General features: G+C 41.6%; 1 protein-coding gene across 1 annotated transcript in view; it reads left to right on the top strand.

Annotated features, from left to right (window-relative positions):
* The window catches only part of cntnap2a (contactin associated protein 2a), a 986,203-nt gene that overhangs the window by 580,148 nt on the left and 387,629 nt on the right, over positions 1-18,426 (top strand). The gene's annotated exons all lie outside the window — the stretch shown is intronic.

The following is an 18,426-nucleotide window of genomic DNA, read 5'->3' as shown; positions in this document are numbered from 1 at the left end:
CGAACCCAGAAGCTCTTGATTGGGAATCAGCAGTTCTTAGCATTGCACCACGTAAGCTGTCGCTACCGTAACCTGCTTTCTTTTTTCTTTGGTTATATTCTTCAATAAAAGTGCACTTGTTTTGTTATACTTGTACCTTTTGTGAAAGTGTTTATTTCATATTTGTATGTCAGGCTTCACACATTATACATTTCATGTCTACATTTTTTTCAATTATTACTAAAACATGAAAATCGTTTCTGTGTTAACTACATTTTACATAGATGGTTGTTGACATGGAACACACCTGAAATGTATGTATTCCAAATGATGATGTACTGAGAAACTTCTTTGCGAAATGAACTGCAGCGGTGGGCGGGTGATGGGATACCAGGCTGCTTGCTGTTAATTGACACATTTACAGGACAAAAGATGCTGACAGAGAGGTGAAAATGGATTTAAGGTGGGCCAGATTTACGAGCTTTCTCGTAGGTTCTGGTAATTCTAATGTTAATTAAATACAAGAATTAGAGGCTAATTAAGAAACTGGTTGGAGTTTCAGGCCCTGACATAGATGGTCTTCTTTTGGATCACTCACTTCATATTTCATTTCTTTTGGGTGGCATTTAAGGAAAGAAATCACACAATTCAGGGAAAGAAATCTTTAAAAACAAGTCGATTAAAATGTATTCATAAAAAGTTAATTAGCAGCAAAAACACTACACTAATTAAGAAAAGGGTTAGAATGAAAATCTGCAGCCACTGGGGCCCTCTGGGAACCTCTGATATATTCTGTAGTATGACTAACATATATATCTTTCTCAGGGCAAATTAACAGTAACATCGCAACTTTAAAGTTGCTCCAATTTTGGTACCATATTTTGCATGGGTCATGAAGCACAAGATTACTGATTAATAATTGCCTATTATGATGCTCGGGGATGTACAGCCACCCTAACTCCAACACCACCAAGGGGACTACTCTCTGTAGGTACGGTCTTGAAAATACTCTCTCCCCCAGGCCTTCCACAGCTAAGCCTTGATGGGTGAAACATTCTGTCCCACAAGGGCTGTTGCTCTGCTGGACGGGGGGTCGATCTCGTCCTGACCATGAAACGGGGGACGTGGAGGCACTGTCCCAATAAGGTCTCCGTAGATGCCTGGAAAGGGCATTGGTGCAGCGCCTCCACCCGTGGCCAGCTTGATGGCGCTCATAACAATGCCATTCGCCACCTTGCATTCGTGCCCTCCAGAAATGAAAACATTGTGGGAACACCCCCTCCACCTTACACCCAGCTGTCCTCCATCTCACGTGAACACATGGGCTCACGTGTTGCAGTGTTTGCCTTTTCCAGGTCTTTCTCTTACTTTGGGGAGCAGCAACAGTCTTGGACTCCTTATGGGAGAAAGAGAGACTGCTTGCTGTCTGCACTCCTTTCGACCTGTGTGAGACCACTGCTTCTACTTGTGGCGGGGCCGCCTGGATGTCGGCACATACAAGCCAGCCCCTCTCCCTCCCCTTGGTTATTTCCACCCCACTGCGCAATCGGTGATCACAGCACGGTCAACTTTCAGACCTCTGACTACTCGCTTTCCCTCAGTGTTAAGATCAGGAAGCAATTTGCTCAGATGTCCGGTTTTATCTACGGTATAGGAAACACTCAGCTTCCTCAGGAGTCCATTGGAGCGGATCTTTATTGGCTCTGCTGGTAGCCAACCCGGTGTTGCTTGTGATGCTTTCATTACGAGCCGGGGCTTTTTCCTCCCCGGGAGGAGGGGTACTGCCTTGGGCCTCCACTCCTTCATGATCCACTGTGCTGGTGCTGGACGTATGTCTCGCCACTGTGGTGCGTATGCGTGACTTGTGCTGCCATGTCGGGTTGGGCCACAATAATTATTTAGGGGTCTCCTGCCAGCAGACAGCCAGGAGTCCCCATCTGGGATGCCGACACAGACAAACAGAACACAGGTTAAGCACACAACACACTCTTTTATTTACAAAGTCCAGTGCAGTGCACAAATCACCAATACAGTCTCTTTGTTGCTACCTTCAGTCCTCCACATCTATGGATGCTGGCAACTGGCCTCTTCTTATAGGGTACTCGGAAGAAGCCCAGGTGCCCAATGAGATTCTTCTGGCTGCCAAATAGGGCACTACAAACATCCAGGCACCCCCTGGCAGTGGCCACAGGCCCCAGCAGGGTTAAACTTCCATGTGGCCACACAGAAGTCAAAGGGGCAGCCCTCTGTCAGTCCAGGGGAGAAATGCTCTTGAAAATACTATATCCCCGGTCCTTCCATGGTCAGGACATCCCAACCAGGTAAGGGCCCCAGCCCTCTGCCATTCTTTAAATAGAACAATCCATGTGGTGATAGATCTAAACAAGATTTCTTTTCCAAGGATAACTAAACAGGTAGAGTTTAATTGCTTTCTGTTCCTTTACATAAAAACAAATTAATTTAATTTGGCTTTTTTGTTGCACAGGAGGATAACCAAGGAGTCAGTAGCTATAGCAAACAGTTTTGTTGATAGCATTTATGCCAGGTTCTACATTCTAAAGTGAAGTAGGATATACTTTAAACCTATTCACATATGTTAAGTCTAAATCCAAATTTGTATAATGTAGTGAATATGTATTTCCAAAGTTTTTTTTTTCCTGAATCCAGGGACAGTAATACAGTCCTGCTTTTCCCAGTAAGTGTTGTGTTGCACATCATTTAATAATTCTAACCCCAATTAATGTTTTTACATATGTGTTTTGTATTAATAAATTAGTTTAGGATTGACTTGGTTTTCAGTTTTAGCATCTAGGTTTTGGTGACAAGTCATCCTTAGGTTATCAGCTTATCATTCAGATAAAAGCTTTGTGAAAATGGCATTTCAGAATTTTTTATATTTACTGTTGTCACAGTTTCTCGAATACATGCACTCACAGTTGCTCACTATCTCGATTGCCAGGAGGCAGTTCACAGATGTCAGCTGAAACTAAAAATGCAAGTTAGTCCTGGTCTATGCAACAGTCCAAGAGAGGTGAGCCACTTTGGATACTTGCACAATACTGAGTAATACATTGTTGGATATTGGAAGGAAAGTACTTTAATTCTGCATTGTTTCTGCTTTACTGGCTATTACCTCACGCTGGTATACACAATTCTTATAATCTTTTGTTACCCTATTAGACCCCCTTGAGCTTAGTTTATTTCTAATCTCCTAAAAGTTTTATTTATGGCACCCCTATGGCCAGAGTGGCAGAAAATGTGGCATAAAATAATTTTAAATATAATTATAATAGTCAGTACATTTCCCAGTAATGAAGTATTTTAATGCTTTACAGTTTAAATTATTATAATTACTGACTTAATTAGAACTTAGTTCTTTCAATTAAACATATGGATCTAAGTAAATAAATATTGTAAATGACTTGAAGGGCAGGCATTCCATTTCAGATGATGTTTGAGGAGGTGAGTGGGACTATCTAAGCTGCATCTCCTGTCCAATTTGTACTGCACATGCACAGTATATTCACACAGGTACAGAGTAAATTGAATTTTACCATACTGTCAGATCTATATTGGATATATGTACTATATTAGGACATTATATGGTAATTAATTTTACGTTTGGACTCTACTATGGTCAATGTTGTATTTATTAGGAAATAAATATTTTAAGTTTCACTTTTAATTTTACTTTTACTGACTCAATGATTGTAATTGTTAGCGTGTTTTAAATCAATTTTGGTTTTAATTAGGGTTTATTTTCTATTAGAAATTATTTTTATGAAATAAAAGTGACTACTTGCTCATTCATATGTTTCAAATGGCAGATACCTAATGTAAATCATGTAGCTTATTGATTTAAAGTTCACTGTTGATATAGTTTTTTCATACTCATTTAAATACTAAAAAGACACTTGAGTATCATCCTTGGTCTTTTGTATTAGCACATACTTGCATGTGTTTAAATAGTACAGTAAAACTAATGGAATTTGTAATGTGGTTACTTTTCTGGGAAGTAATGAATAAAGTAATCTTGTTACAATTTGGGAGAAGTAATGTGTAATGGGTTATTTTTTTTGAGTAACTTCCCCAGCTCTCCCTATTGCACATAAAAGATTTACCACAACCTGAAAGATGTCTGTCTTGACAATTTTCTTTTTGGTCTACAGTGATCCCTCCTCGATTGCGGGGGTTGCGTTCCAAAACCCCCCACGAAAGGTGAAAATCCGTGAAGTAAAAAACATAATTTTATATTGTTATTTTTATATTGTCACGCTTGGGTCACAGATTTGCACAGAAACACAGGAGGTTGTAGAGACAGGGACTTTAAAACACTGCAAACAAACAAATGTCTCTTTTTCAAAAGTTTAAACTGTGCTCCATGACAAGACATAGATGACAGTTCCATCTCACAATTTAAAGAATGCAAACCTATCTTCCTCTTCAAAGGAGTGTGCATCAGGAGCAGATAATGTCAGAGAGAGAGAGAGAGACAGAGAGAGAAAAGCAAACAATCAAAAATCAATAGGTGCTGTTCGGGCTTTTAAGTATGCCAAGCACCGCCTAACAAAGCAGCCACTAGAAAGGGAGCAATGTGAAGGTAGTTTTTCAGCATTTTTTAGAGGAGCATCCGTATCCTCTAGGCCAGTGTGCGAACAGTCCCTCTGCTCACACCCCCTCTGTCAGGAGCAGACAATGTCAGAGAGAGAAAAGCAAACAATCAAAAATCAATAGGTGCTGTTCGGGCTTTTAAGTATGCGAAGCACCGCGCGGGAAGCATATCGTATATCATTGAGGAATTTTATTTAATACATACTGTAATACGTGCTCTGATTGGGTAGCTTCTCAGCCATCTGCCAATAGTGTCCCTTGTATGAAATTAACTGGGCAAACCAACTGAGAAAGCATGTACCATAAATTATAAGACCCATTGTCCGCAGAATCCGCGAACCAGTGAAAAATCCGTGAAATATATTTAGATAGGCTTACATATAAAATCCGTGATGAAGTGAAGCCGTGAAAGTCGAATCGCGATATAGCGAGGGATCACTGTATTCTGTTCCACCATTCCTTTTTCCCGTGCTGTCTTATTGGCACTATCACTCTTGGCAATCAATGCTGGTCTGGGCAACTCCCCACAGTACCTGTATATTCTTAGCTGCTGTCTTTAATGAAAATTTATCAGACACCAACGGTAGATAGGATGTAAGGCCATCACAACAAATGGTCTTTCACATAAACACAGACGCAGCTAACAGTTGCCAGTTAACCTAGTTTGCACATCTTCAAAATGGGTTAGGAAAACTAAGAATCAGAAGTATAACCAGTCCATAAACTGGAAGAACATGAAAAAGCCACACAGGTAGTGTGAGATTCAAACTGTTGGAGGTGCAACGCTAATCCTTCTCATCTGTGCCCTCCTGCAGCACAATATTTTGGGGGGAATTAATATTAATTAAATAAGGATTTACTTCATGTTGTTTTGATTGGGCACATCTGCTTTATTAGTGGTGTGAGAGTAAGTTGTAACTTTAATCATTCAGATGGAGCTTTTTTATATCACATATGAAATTATTTTAATTATTTTTATAATGGAAGACCAAATGTTAGAATAAACTTTTATGATTTACAGTATATGGTATATTTCTTTCTGAATGGCTTGTGCACACTAATAACATGCCTGTGTGTGGTATCTAATTATAAAATTACACAGGATTCTTAAGCAAGATGTGGTCACAAAGGCTTATATAATAAGGTTAGCTTTGTCATAAAAAAAAATTCATTTAGCCTTGTAAATATTTTGATGAGTGCATACAGTCATGGCCAAAGGTTTTGAGAATGACACAAATATTAATTTTCACAAAGTTTGTTGCCAATTTGTTGATGGCAATTTGCATATACTCCAGAATGTAATGAAGAGTGATCAGATGAATTGCAATGAATTCAATTTGCCATGAAAATGAACTTAATCCCAACAAATCCATTTCCACTGCATTTCAGCCCTGCCACAAAAAGACCCGCTGACATCATTTTAGTGATCCTCTCATTAAGACAGGTGAGAGTTTTGACGAGGACAAGGCTGAAGATCACTCTGTCATGCTGATTGAGTTAGATCAGAGAGGCTCAATTGTTATGAAGAAGGCCTCAGGGTGCTCAAGAAAGTCCAGCAAGCACCAGGACCATCTCCTAAAATTGACTCATTGACTCAGTTGACTGATTGCAGGATTGGGGCAACACCAGTGCAGAGCTTGCTCAGGAATGGCAGCAGGCAGGTGTGAATGCATCTGCATGCAGAGTGAGGCAAGCACTTTTGGAGGATGGCATGGTGTCAAGAGAGTCAGCAAAGAAGCCATTTCTTTCTAAGAAAAACACCAGGGACAGATTGATATTCTGCAAAAGGTACAGGGATTGGACTGCTGAGGACAGATTATTTGGAACATCTGGAAAAAAAGATTGTCTGGAGAAGAAAAGGTAAGCACTACCATCAGCTATGTGTTATGCCAACAGTAAAGCATCCTGAGACCATTCATGTGTGGGGTTGCTTCTCAGCCAAGGGAGTGGGCTCTCTCACAATTTTGCCTAAGAACACAGCCATGACTAAAGAATAGTACCAAGACATCTTCCGAGAGAAACTTCTCTCAACCATTCAAGTACAGTTTGGTGACAAACATCCAACATGATGGAGCACCATGCCATAAAGCAAAAGTGACTCAGGGAACAAAACTTTAAAATTTTGGTTCCATGGCCAGTGTAACGGCTGTCACATATTTTTATTGTTGTGTATGCTTTTAACTGTTTCTGCCACGTGCTTCCTTTAGAGATTATGTCCAGAGGAATTATTGACTGTGGGATATTTCTTTAAGGGGAATAGGGGTCCAAACAGCGACTGTGGGTCCTAGCTAAAATAGCTTTGATGTGACGTAAATCGTCCTTAAAAGGCAAGGAGGCGCGTAGTTTGAAAAAGGAAGAAAAAGGAAAGAAGCGAGGAGGGCGGAGGAAGAAAAAAGTTTGTTTAAAGGAGTAGCTGGGAAGGAGGACGGAATTGGTAAAAGAAGCGACTGGTAAAGCACGGAAGGCTCCGAAATTACGGTTGGACGCAACAAAAAGGAGTGCGGGCTAATCGGAAAGGATCTTCGGAGTGCATGGCTTTAAGTTGTATTTGTGTGGACACTAACGCTCAGACTCCCGAGTGAGACGGATTTCAGATTTTAACGAAGAATCGTCGCCAAGCCGGTGAGATCGCTCCTTTTACCTATAAATACAGTTTACTAGGCAGCGGAACGTAGTTGACTGGATTGCTGGATTATTCACGGACTTCCCAGGCTGTGTGGCTAAACTCTTTAAATCAACTTAATATAAAAGGGAATGGGGAACGTGTGGGGATTATGACTCTGTGTGTCTAATTTATATTTGTATATATGTGTATATATGTGTATTCCTACGGATATTTATTGTGAATGTATGGGGGGTGTTGTTAAATAGGATATATCTCTGTTTCTTTTTCTGGCTTTCTTACTTGCTTTCTTTCTTATATTATATAAGGGTAAAAGGGGATGGCCTATTACTTAGTGTTTATTTTTTGGATAAGGAGTCATTTAAATAAAGTTTTATTATTGGTGTGATTTATAATATATATTCTTTTGGGTTAAACAATTCTTAGGTGATTATTTCTTCTTCTGGTATAAACAACTCCATCTGGGGACATCAAGGTTGGGTCTAAGGTTCTGTCGGTTTTCGGACGTAATAATAGTATTTTCCTATGAGTAGGAGTTTTTCATGTGTGTCGGGCTCCTCATCCAACAATTGGGGGAGTTCGCTACTGTGGACGATTCTTCTTTTATTCATTATTTCCCGGACAGAGTAGGAGTCTCACACCAGATAAAATTAATCAGTAATATACACTTTATTGCACCTAGACTAGAGAAGCCCTCGTACAGGAAATTCTTTGCTCTTTTATAGCTTACAGAGTTGAGCAAAATGACATTATTATACCAAAAATAGAGGCGGCGGTACATATTTCTTACTGCTGACAAAATAAAAAAGAAGAAGTTACCTTATTTGGAGCTTTAAAAACAGGAACTATAATAAAAAACTGGTTAAAGGGCAGATTCTGAGACAAACAGGAACTATAATAACAGACTTGTGCTGGGCAGATTCCTTTGACCTGCTCACCCAGTACACTCTGTACCTCACACAAGGGTATACATAGAAATGTCACATACACATTTTGTAACTGCTAAATGTCACAGGGACAAGCTGTATTTTTCCATTCCACACTCGACCCCTTTGAGCAGAAAAAGGAATCTGGCAGGTCAAACTTCGGAATCACTTTCAGGGGCCAGAAGAAAAACTTGTTCTTGACGTAGGAGGTAAGCTTTAGATAGAGCAGAACGGAACACAAGAGCAATGAGACAGCGGACAAGAGGAAGTAAGCAGCAAGAAGGAGTAGAACAACTCCAACAGCAAGGGAGACAAAAATAGATCTGAACCATTGCCCCCAGGAGCCGAACATAGAGGTGAACCAAGAATGGAGAAGGAGGAAAAGACAGAAGAGAGGGAGCAGGAGGAATTCGAGAAATGGAAGGAGTATTAAAAAGGGAAAGTAAGCAAGGAAGAGAGTTGGAGGAGTTATGGGACAAAGGGAAGGGGTGGTTGCGAGATGGGGACGAGCAGTGGCACACACATAACAGTCGGATTGATTGAGCTGACGAGCTGAATACAGGACCCATTGCAGCCAACGGTTCCGATCACCGTACCCAGTTTCAACCTCGAAGGTGGATTCTATGGAAAGAACGGACAGAGAGGAGAATGGAGAAGTAGTATTGGAAGAAGAAGAAGCGTTAACAGGAGAAGATAAAGAGGAAGAGGTGGGGAATTGGAGTACACCTCAATCTTGAACTTTCCCAACAGATCTGTACCAGAGACATAGGCACCAAGAATGTAGATGCCAGAATCATGTAAAGAAGCATTCTTAATAGTAACTACTAAAAGATTGCATAAAATAGGATTATTGCCTTTACAGGTTTCAGCATACGGGTGTCCTTTTATAATTGAAAAACGAGTCTTTAGACCATGTTGCGTAGCTTGTCTAGGGTTATACCCCAGTCCTGGTTTACGGCGTTAGCGAACACGTCGCTCCATGAGCTACATTCTGGGACACAAACATATTTTTGTGAGGAAGTCCAATCACGTGGAGAACCAGTACAGGACGCAACAGAACAAAAGTCCAGGGTAAAAGAATGAGTAGTACCCTGAAGAACGCGGAATCCTTGTGGTTCTCGGGTGCGAACAGGGATAGATAGAACAAAACGGAAAAGGATCAAAAGACAGAGGAATGGTGCCATCTTTACAATGAGATGCGTGGATCCAGGCAGGTAGTCCTTCAACTTTCACAGCGTGAGGGGTTGACAGAAGAACTTGAACGGTCCTCGCCACCTGGGTTGGTGCCAGTGTTTCCTGCGGGTGTCACGAACCAGGATCCAGGTTCTTAATGGGATAGGCGAATTCTCAGAGGGAGGGGTGGATCTCCAGGCTTGCTTCACTTGTTCATGGACCTCCTTCAGAGAGGCTCGGAGACCTGAAAGACTAGAGAGAAGATCATTGTCCACAGTATGTAGGTTCACATTCCCTATAACCATACCAACTGGCATGGATCTACCGGTAAGAATCTCAAACGGCGATAGCCCCAATTGTCAGTGTGTCCGCCCTCGTAGCCCCATCAGGGCCAGTGGAAGGGCATCAGGCCAGGAAAGATTTGTCTGCTCACAAATTTTTGCTAATTTTGACTTCAAAGTGCCATTGCATCTTTCAACTATACCTCCACTCTGTGGGTGATACGTACAGTAGTGGTGAACATTAATTTGGAGCCATGTGGTTAGTTCATTTCCTTTATTAACGCTTTAGCCACAGTTTTGGCATCATTATGCTTAGAAGGGAATGCTTCTACCCATCGGGAGAACACATCGACAATTACTAAACAGTACCGATATCCCTTTGACGGCGTTAATTCGATGAAATCCATTTGGAGATGCTCAAATGGTCCCATTGGATTCGGGGTAACGGCGGGACTTACCTGCGTGCCTTTTCCCACATTAAACCTTTGGCACAGCGCACATCTCTTACAGAATTGATCTGCATAACTAGAAAACCCTACTGCTTCCCAATGCTTCTCAACATCCTGAATCATAGCATCTCTTCCCGCATGGTCCAGTCCGTGGGCTATTTTCGCCATTCCTGGAAAGGAAGCTTTCGGAAGAAAAGGCTTATTAGTCTGACGGTGGGTCCAAACACCTTCAATCAAGGAGCCTTCCTTGGACCATTTCTTCTTCTCAAGATCCGTTGCTGAGCTCTGTAAAGAAATCATCTGGTTATCTAGAACCGACTCCGAACTCTGTTGGAAAAGAGAAACTGGAACATTATTATGAGCAGCTCTTTTAGCAAAGTAATCAGCCAATTCATTTCCTTTACTAACAGGATCCTGTTTGCCAGTGTGTGCCTGGCACTTTACAATAGCCAATTTAGATGGTTTAGTTATGGCATCCAACAGAGATTCAATTAACTTCTGATGTTGAATGGGCTTGCCAGTACTGGTCTTAAAACCCCTTAATTTCCATAATGCCCCGTGATCATGGCAGACTCCAAAAGCATAGCGAGAGTCTGTGTAAATAGTTATGTCTTTTCCTTCTGACAGCTGACATGCTCAAGTTAGGGCTATTAGTTCAGCTGCTTGTGCACTGAGGCTAGAGGTAATTCGGTTAGCTTCCAGTAGGTGGTCCCCTTGGACCACAGCATAACTGGTCGACGGAGCTCCATTTTCTAATCTTAACGAACAGTCATCTACAAATATGATTTCACCTGTTTCTAATGGAGTTTCCTGCAAATCAAATTGCGGCTTAACTTCTCGAGCAATCACTTCCTGACAATCATGCGGTTCTCCATCCTCACTAGTCGGGAGTAGAGTAGCGGATTGAGGGTAGAACACCTTTCAATTGTGACATTTGAGAGAGTGCAAAGAACGTTCTGATAATGGATGGCTCTTGCTGTGGTTAGATGAGAAGTTTTTGCTTGTACTAAAATGGAATGAACTGCATGCGGAACTTTAACTGTCAGTGGACTCATGAGTACTATATCGGTGCTAGCTAAGACTGCTTCTGTGGCAGCAGCAACTGCTCTTAGACAGGGAGAAAGAGCAGCTGCAACTGGGTCTAATTTTTTATGCAACAGGCCTTTGTTTGTCTCCATGTATTTGAGTCAACACGGCATTCATATATCCCCCCTTTTCGTCCACAAACAATGTGAATGGACGAGAATAATCAGGTAAACCGAGGGCGGGGGCAGAAAGGAGGGCAGTCTTTAGGTCAGAAAATGCGGTCTCAGCATCAGGAGTCCAGGAACGTGGCCAGATAAGGGAAGGCCGGGAGTGTTGGCCAGATCTTGCAGTGGCTGAGCACGTGCCGAAAAGTTAAGGATCCATTGTCGACAATATCCAAGAATGCCTAGGACAGACATAACCTGTTGTTTAGTGACCGGTCTAGGAAGATTCTGAATGGTTGTAATGCGACTAGTGGAGAGAGCTCTTGTGCCATTAGTAATGTCATGACCTACATATTTAACAGTTGTTTGTACCAATTGTAATTTAGCTTTGGACACTTTATGGCCATTTTCAGCCAAGAAAAGAAGTAATTTCATTGTGTCCGTTTCACATGATTCCTGCGAATCACTGCAGAGCATGATATCATCAACATATTGAATTAATGTGGAACCACGGTCTGGCCAAAACCCTCAAGATTTTGAGCAAGCGCTTGTCCATACACACAAGGAGACTCAGTGTAGCCCTGAGGCATAACAGTCCAAGTCCAACGGCGGTTTTGAAAAGTAAAAGCACGGAAGGAGGATTTTGGGTAGATCACCAGAGGTTCACAATGGGCTATTCTGCCAAAATCGTTTTTATCCTGAGACCATAGGCAGGATGGGATATCTGCGAGCCAAGGCAATGGAGGAAATGTAACTTGTAAGGGAAAAACAGAACATGACGGGGAAGGTGTGCAGAGACTACGATTGACTAAAAAATCAGTTTGGAGAACAACCTTTGTAATTAAATGGTCAGAGGTGTCGAAGACACCAGGGCAACTATATTGCCAATCTGTCCGGTCAAGACAGTGTTGAACCCAAGGTCCAATTTGCACCCACTGGGTGTCATGCGATTTGGCAAGAGAAATATGAGGGACAGAGTCACCCAAATAGTAAATTTGCTGGGAAGGGGTGAGATGGACAGATGTAGCAGCTTTGGTGGAGGACAGGAATAAACAGGGAACAAGTATAATTTGCGGTGTGGGAGCTGAGGAAAGAAAAGATTCCAACCAAGGGGTATCAACTTCAGCAGGGAAGTATTGGGCAGTACAGTGAAGGGTGTCAGGGACCTGGAGATGGGGAAACAAGCAGGAAGGGAATGAACTAAGGGCTTTTAATAAAATGGTGTGTGGGGAAATGGAAAGAGTCCAAGCTGCAAAGGAAGGTGTTGGGTGAGAGGATTGAAAAAGAATCATAGGGGTGGAACAGTTAAAGCCTTTGGTGGTCATAGTAATCGATAGGGAAAGTTTAGTCATGAGGTCACGTCCCAAGAGGTTAACAGGGCAAAGTGAATTAAGGAGGAAACGGTGTAGTATGGATGGACCAGAAGGAGAATTTTGGACAGGGAGTGGGAGTGAAACTTTAAGGCAATGTGGTTGTCCAGAGGCTGTCAGAACAGTAATTGTGTCATCCGAGGCAGGGACCTTAGCCAGAGAAAGAGTAGAGCGCGTAGCGCCAGTGTCAACTAGAAAAATAGTCTTTTGTCCATTAACATGCAGAGATAAAAGAGGATCATCCTCAGGATCCACAGTCAAGAAGGGAAACATGGAGTGGCTAGAGGTTCCTAGGGCCAGCCTTGGTTTTCGGGGAAACCGGGTGTAAATTCATCTCCGGGGGTAGTCAAAAGAGGCTTAATCTGACGATTTGGACAGTCTCTTTTATAATGGCCTGGCTGACCACAATTATAGCAATAGTAAGGAGTGGGGAGCTGTTGTTGTTGAGAAGGGTCTTGCAAAGAGGTAAAACCACCTCGACCCCGGCCGCGTCCTCTTCCTCGGGAGCCTCCCCGGGCACCGCGTGGACCGGTGAAGCCTCCTCGTCCACCAGTGTAGTAATTTAGTTGCGCAGCCACCAACTTAGCTTGGGTCTGTTCTTGCTTGTGCAATGTCTGCCTTTCAGCATGTTCAGCATGTCGCTTAACCTCTTCAAAGGCAGCCGATTCCCAGCCAATGCATGAGATACGGACTTTAGATTGGATGTCTGAACGGAGACCGGAGACAAAGGAGGCACGGCTGCACGCGTGGTCCTCAGCCCGCTCTATGCCCGAATGGGTAGCCATCAAATCTCGAATCCTAAGTCCCCATTCATCCACAGTCTCATCTTTTTTCTGTTTTGCAGCAGAAATCAAAGCCCAGTCAGTGCCCTTTTTATACTTGTCATCTAAATTCGCTTTCAGTAGACGCCACTGAGTTTGAAAATCTGCATCTCCATTCTGACCATCTCCTCGATGGAAGGTCTCACGCCAAGTCCACGGTTGTCCATTATTATCAGTACCATGATTAACAGAAGCCCAAGTTGGACCCAATTTACGACGAAGGACCTGTGTCCATTCAGCAGCGTTTGGTTTATACATGCTGTCCAACTGTTCTAATTGTTCAAAAAATTTCAGTCCCCCTCCTTTTTAGGGTCAACTAAGGAGCTGACCACCTCTTTTAGCTCACTTAAGTCCCAAATATGGGAAATGGAAATTGTCAAGGGATTCTGGTCACCAGTAGGTTGATTGGGATTATGCCGGGGATTAGGGATCTGCATTAATGGGAAAGAAGTAGATGGAGGGAACTCGGGGTCAGGGGCAGTGGGGGAAAGTGGAACAGAGGATTTAAACACATGGGGTCGGTCATCGTGTAAGGGATTGAAAGGTGCCTGTGTCTTAGCCTGTCTTCGGGTGGTAACTCCCTTGTGTCCGATAAGGGGCTCGGGTTTTATTTCTAGTGGTTCTCCTCTACCTCCTCCTCCTTCTGAACCTCCTGGAGAATCATAGGGTGGGGTTCGGGAGCCTGAGTCCCAGAACCATATAATATAGGGTATAGACGTTTCTTTTTCTTTTTTGAATGGTTGTCAGGTGGTTGGGCTGTTTGTAAAACTAAAAGCAATTCATCTTTTTCTTTTCTGGCCTTAACTTCATTGGCTCTCAGAACCTCATTCTGTCTAGTGATCGCCTCTAAATTTCGATCTTTTATAACCAATTCCCATCTATCAAACATATCCATGCGATACGGACCTCCCTTGCAACAACCAATATTTTCCTTATTTCCTGAATCTCACTCGTATCACGGTGCCTTCTAATGGCCAACGCCCACCGCTCTGTTTATTCCACTTCTTACATGCCTTTTTAAAATCTAAGCCTGTCTTTTTCTCAATTAGTTTCCTAGGTGACCCATTTTTCCGCGACGTCTGTTGATCCTCCGAAAACAGTCCTTCCAGTATAAACTTAGACCCCTTAGACCCATCAGACCCCTGCTTAACTTTTTTACTACTAGCGGAACCCATTTTCTTTTATTGTCCTAGTTTCTTCCCCTGAAACTATATCTTTTATTTTCTAGTTTCTTTTCCTGAAACTATATTCAGTGTACACTGTTCTTTTCCTACTCGATTTCCTTTTCTCTTAAATTACCTAACTGTTAACCGTCTTTGTCCGTGACTGACCTTTGACGGGCAATGGGCTCTTTACCTTAGGTGTGCCACGCACCTTTTAACCGTCCCAATGCCTATCCCACTAATATCCCAGTTCGGACTCCTACATCCTTTCCCAACAGTTAATTAAAAAACCTCAAGTAGATAATTAATATCCTGGGCCGCTAGTGTCAGTTTAAAAAACTGTCAGTTACTTATCACTCTTATCATACCCACCACCAAGGAAACCCCGGCGGTACTTACCCTAGTCTAGGCATTTAGTCTGTGCGCAACGCAGAGTACTCCACTCGAGTCAGGAGGAGACCGGGGACTTCTCACTCAGAAGCCGTCCTAGGACAGGACAGTCCTAACTTTTATCGGAGCTGTTTACTCTGCTGCCGGTGCACACAGTAGCGGCAGTCTGCTTCAAAGAAGACAGATCCATAAGGCGGTACCGATCAAGGAGTCAGCCGATCGTCTCCTGCCCCGCGTTCGGGCGCCAAAAAACTGTGGACGATTTTTCTTTTATTCATTATTTCCCGGACAGAGTAGGAGTCTCACACCAGATAAAATTAATCAGTAATATACACTTTATTGCACCTAGACTAGAGAAGCCCTCGTACAGGAAATTCTTTGCTCTTTTATAGCTTACAGAGTTGAGCAAAATGACATTATTATACCAAAAATAGAGGCGGCGGTACATATTTCTTACTGCTGACAAAATAAAAAAGAAGAAGTTACCTTATTTGGAGCTTTAAAAACAGGAACTATAATAAAAAACTGGTTAAAGGGCAGATTCTGAGACAAACAGGAACTATAATAACAGACTTGTGCTGGGCAGATTCCTTTGACCTGCTCACCCAGTACACTCTGTACCTCACACAAGGGTATACATAGAAATGTCACATACACATTTTGTAACTGCTAAATGTCACAGGGACAAGCTGTATTTTTCCATTCCACACTACATAAGTGGCTGTGCCAAGATGGGCTCAGAAAGAAGTGGATACAGAGTCCCCCACAAAACGACATCTGCGGCCGAAGGTTCATCTGATGTCAGACAGGTCTTTCCAGTCCTCTGTAAGCTCTGCTCGATATAGGACAGACTCGACCAGAGACTTTCCAGTGCCTCGCTCTTCTTGTCCAGCAGAACAACCAGGCGCAGGGCAACAGGCTGCAGATCCAGCGTCTCCCACTCCAGCCACTGGTCCACAGTGGTGCTCGACTCATCTCCACCCGACGTCAGGTAGTATCGACAAATGACATTTGAAGAAAACAGGAAGTTCCCGTTGTCCAGCAACAGTGCAGGAAGCTTTGAATTCCCAAGAAATGGCACAATGCACTCGTCATGGCTCACCACCTCCACTTCGCACTGCGCCCGGGACAACTCGTACGCCACAAGGACTTTCAAGCACTGCGGGTTCCCCTCGCTCACATACAACCTCAAGGAAACCCTTTGGACCTTAATCCCATTGAGAACTTGTGGTTAATCCTCAAGAGGTGGGTGGACAAACAAAGACCCACAATTTCTGACAAACTCCAAGCATTGATTTTACAAGAACTGGCTGCCATCAGTCAGGATGTGGCCCAGAAGTTGATTGACATCATGCCAGGGAAAATTGCAGAGGTCTTGAAAAATAAGGGCCAACACTGCAAAAATTGACTCTTTGCATAAACTTAATGTAAATGTCAATAAAAGCCTCTGAAAGTTATGAAATGCTTGCAGTTATACTTTAGTATACCATAGAAACATCTGACAAAAAGATCTTAAAACACTGAAGCAGCATACTTTGTGAAAACCAATACTTGTGTCATTCTCAAATCTTTTGGCCAAGACTGTATAGCACATTTGTGTTCAAATACCACTAACTTAATTGTGGACTAATGTTGTGTCTGTGTTTTACCATTTTACATATTGATCTTCCAGTCCTAGAACTAACTGCAGTACTGAACATGTATGCTTTATCTTAAATGTCCTTATTCTCTATTAGTTGTTAATTTTGTACTTTTTTGCCCATATATTGTATGTATGGTGGTGTTAGTGACCTTGGGTCAAAGTATCTGCTTAATAAAGAATTATAATTGAATTTTTGTGTTTTGGCTGATACCATATAAAGAATTTTATCATCTAGGCATACAACATGTTAAAGAGAAATAATTGTCAAAATATATGAACAGAAATGATTTAATAATAATTAAACAGAAATTTTGCATTGTTTGAAGTAAATTTAAAATGGCTGCATTAATACCGACAAGTTTTAAAAACAGAAAATTAACACAGTTAAAAGTATATTATTAAATCTGTAAATAACAGAAAAATTATAAAAGCAAAACTCTTATTTTAAAAGTACAAATAACAAACTAAATCAATTGTAGTGCACTTAAGGTTGGAACAAAGTAAGGTAAAATAAAGACAAACAGCTATTCAGTGTCCATTGTCAATTTGATAACATAGTGAGATATTTTATGGAGGAAGAAATAGAGATATTAAAATATGGATCAGCCATGCTATATACAGTTTGTTATGCCTTGGGGAAATATAGCTGTTTATTCCTTAATCCTAAGATGTTCTTCTGTAACCTGAAACTCCTCTTGATGTTGCTTGCAGCACAACTAAAAATACAGGGCAAGTTCTAGTTGCATAAAGGCGCAAATATTGCTATTGAGTTCATAAAGATAAATGCAAGACGATAACCAGATGCTGTTTATTTAATTCAATCTCTATGATCCTCTCACTTTTCTGCAATGAACTGTTTAAATATTCTTTAATTATCCCAGAGTTTAAAAATGTTAATATACTTCAAAGCATCTTAATTGCATAGCTCTGTAAGTTTAAATGTGTCACAGCCACAGTATAATAATCCATATGTAATACTGTAAAGCTTCAATACTTGGTGAGGAAGGCAGGCTCTATTGTAGGCACAAAGCTGGACAGTTTGACATCTGTGTCAGAGCGACGGGGGCTGAGAAGGCTCCTGTCAATCATGGAGAATCCACTGCATCCACTAAACAGTATCATCTCCAGACAGAGGAGCAGCTTCAGCGACAGACTGCTGTCACTGTCCTGCTCCACTGACAGACTGAGGAGATCGTTCCTCACCCACACTATGCGACTCTTCAATTCCACCCCGGGGTAAACGTTAACATTATACAAAGTTATTGTCTGTTATACTGTACCTGCATTTTTATCATTCTTTAATGTAATGTTTTTTTATCAGTATGCTGCTGCTGGAGTATGTGAATTTCCCCTTGGTATTAATAAAGCATCTATCTATCTCTATCTCTATCTATCTATCTAAACTGATGCAGTAATATATGCTCAGTGTTAAACATGGAGTACCTTGATTAATGGTGGTTGTTTGTGTGTTTTTAAGTTTTTCTAATTGTATAGCAATGAATGTAAGTGAAAAGTGCTTAATTGTAGCTTGCATGTGTTTTTGTTGTAACATATAAATTTATATGTAATAGTATTTGAATAAAATATGTTTGGTTTATTCCCTACATGAGTTTAAATTGGATGTGATATTTTATGGAAAATCTTTGTATGATGATGAAAACATATAGGGCCTCTCATATTCAGAGGTTTTTAAGTGATATTAATGCTTACTGATGTTACTTTTTATTCTTTACATAAATATAACAAAGTTCTTAGTTGTAAGCATATGGCTTACAGTCCTAACTTACAGGTACAATGAATTAGTTTGT

Source organism: Polypterus senegalus, chromosome 5 (genome assembly GCF_016835505.1).
Source record: "Polypterus senegalus isolate Bchr_013 chromosome 5, ASM1683550v1, whole genome shotgun sequence".
Lineage (NCBI taxonomy): Eukaryota > Metazoa > Chordata > Cladistia > Polypteriformes > Polypteridae > Polypterus > Polypterus senegalus.
This window is presented reverse-complemented; position numbering and strand designations above follow the sequence as displayed.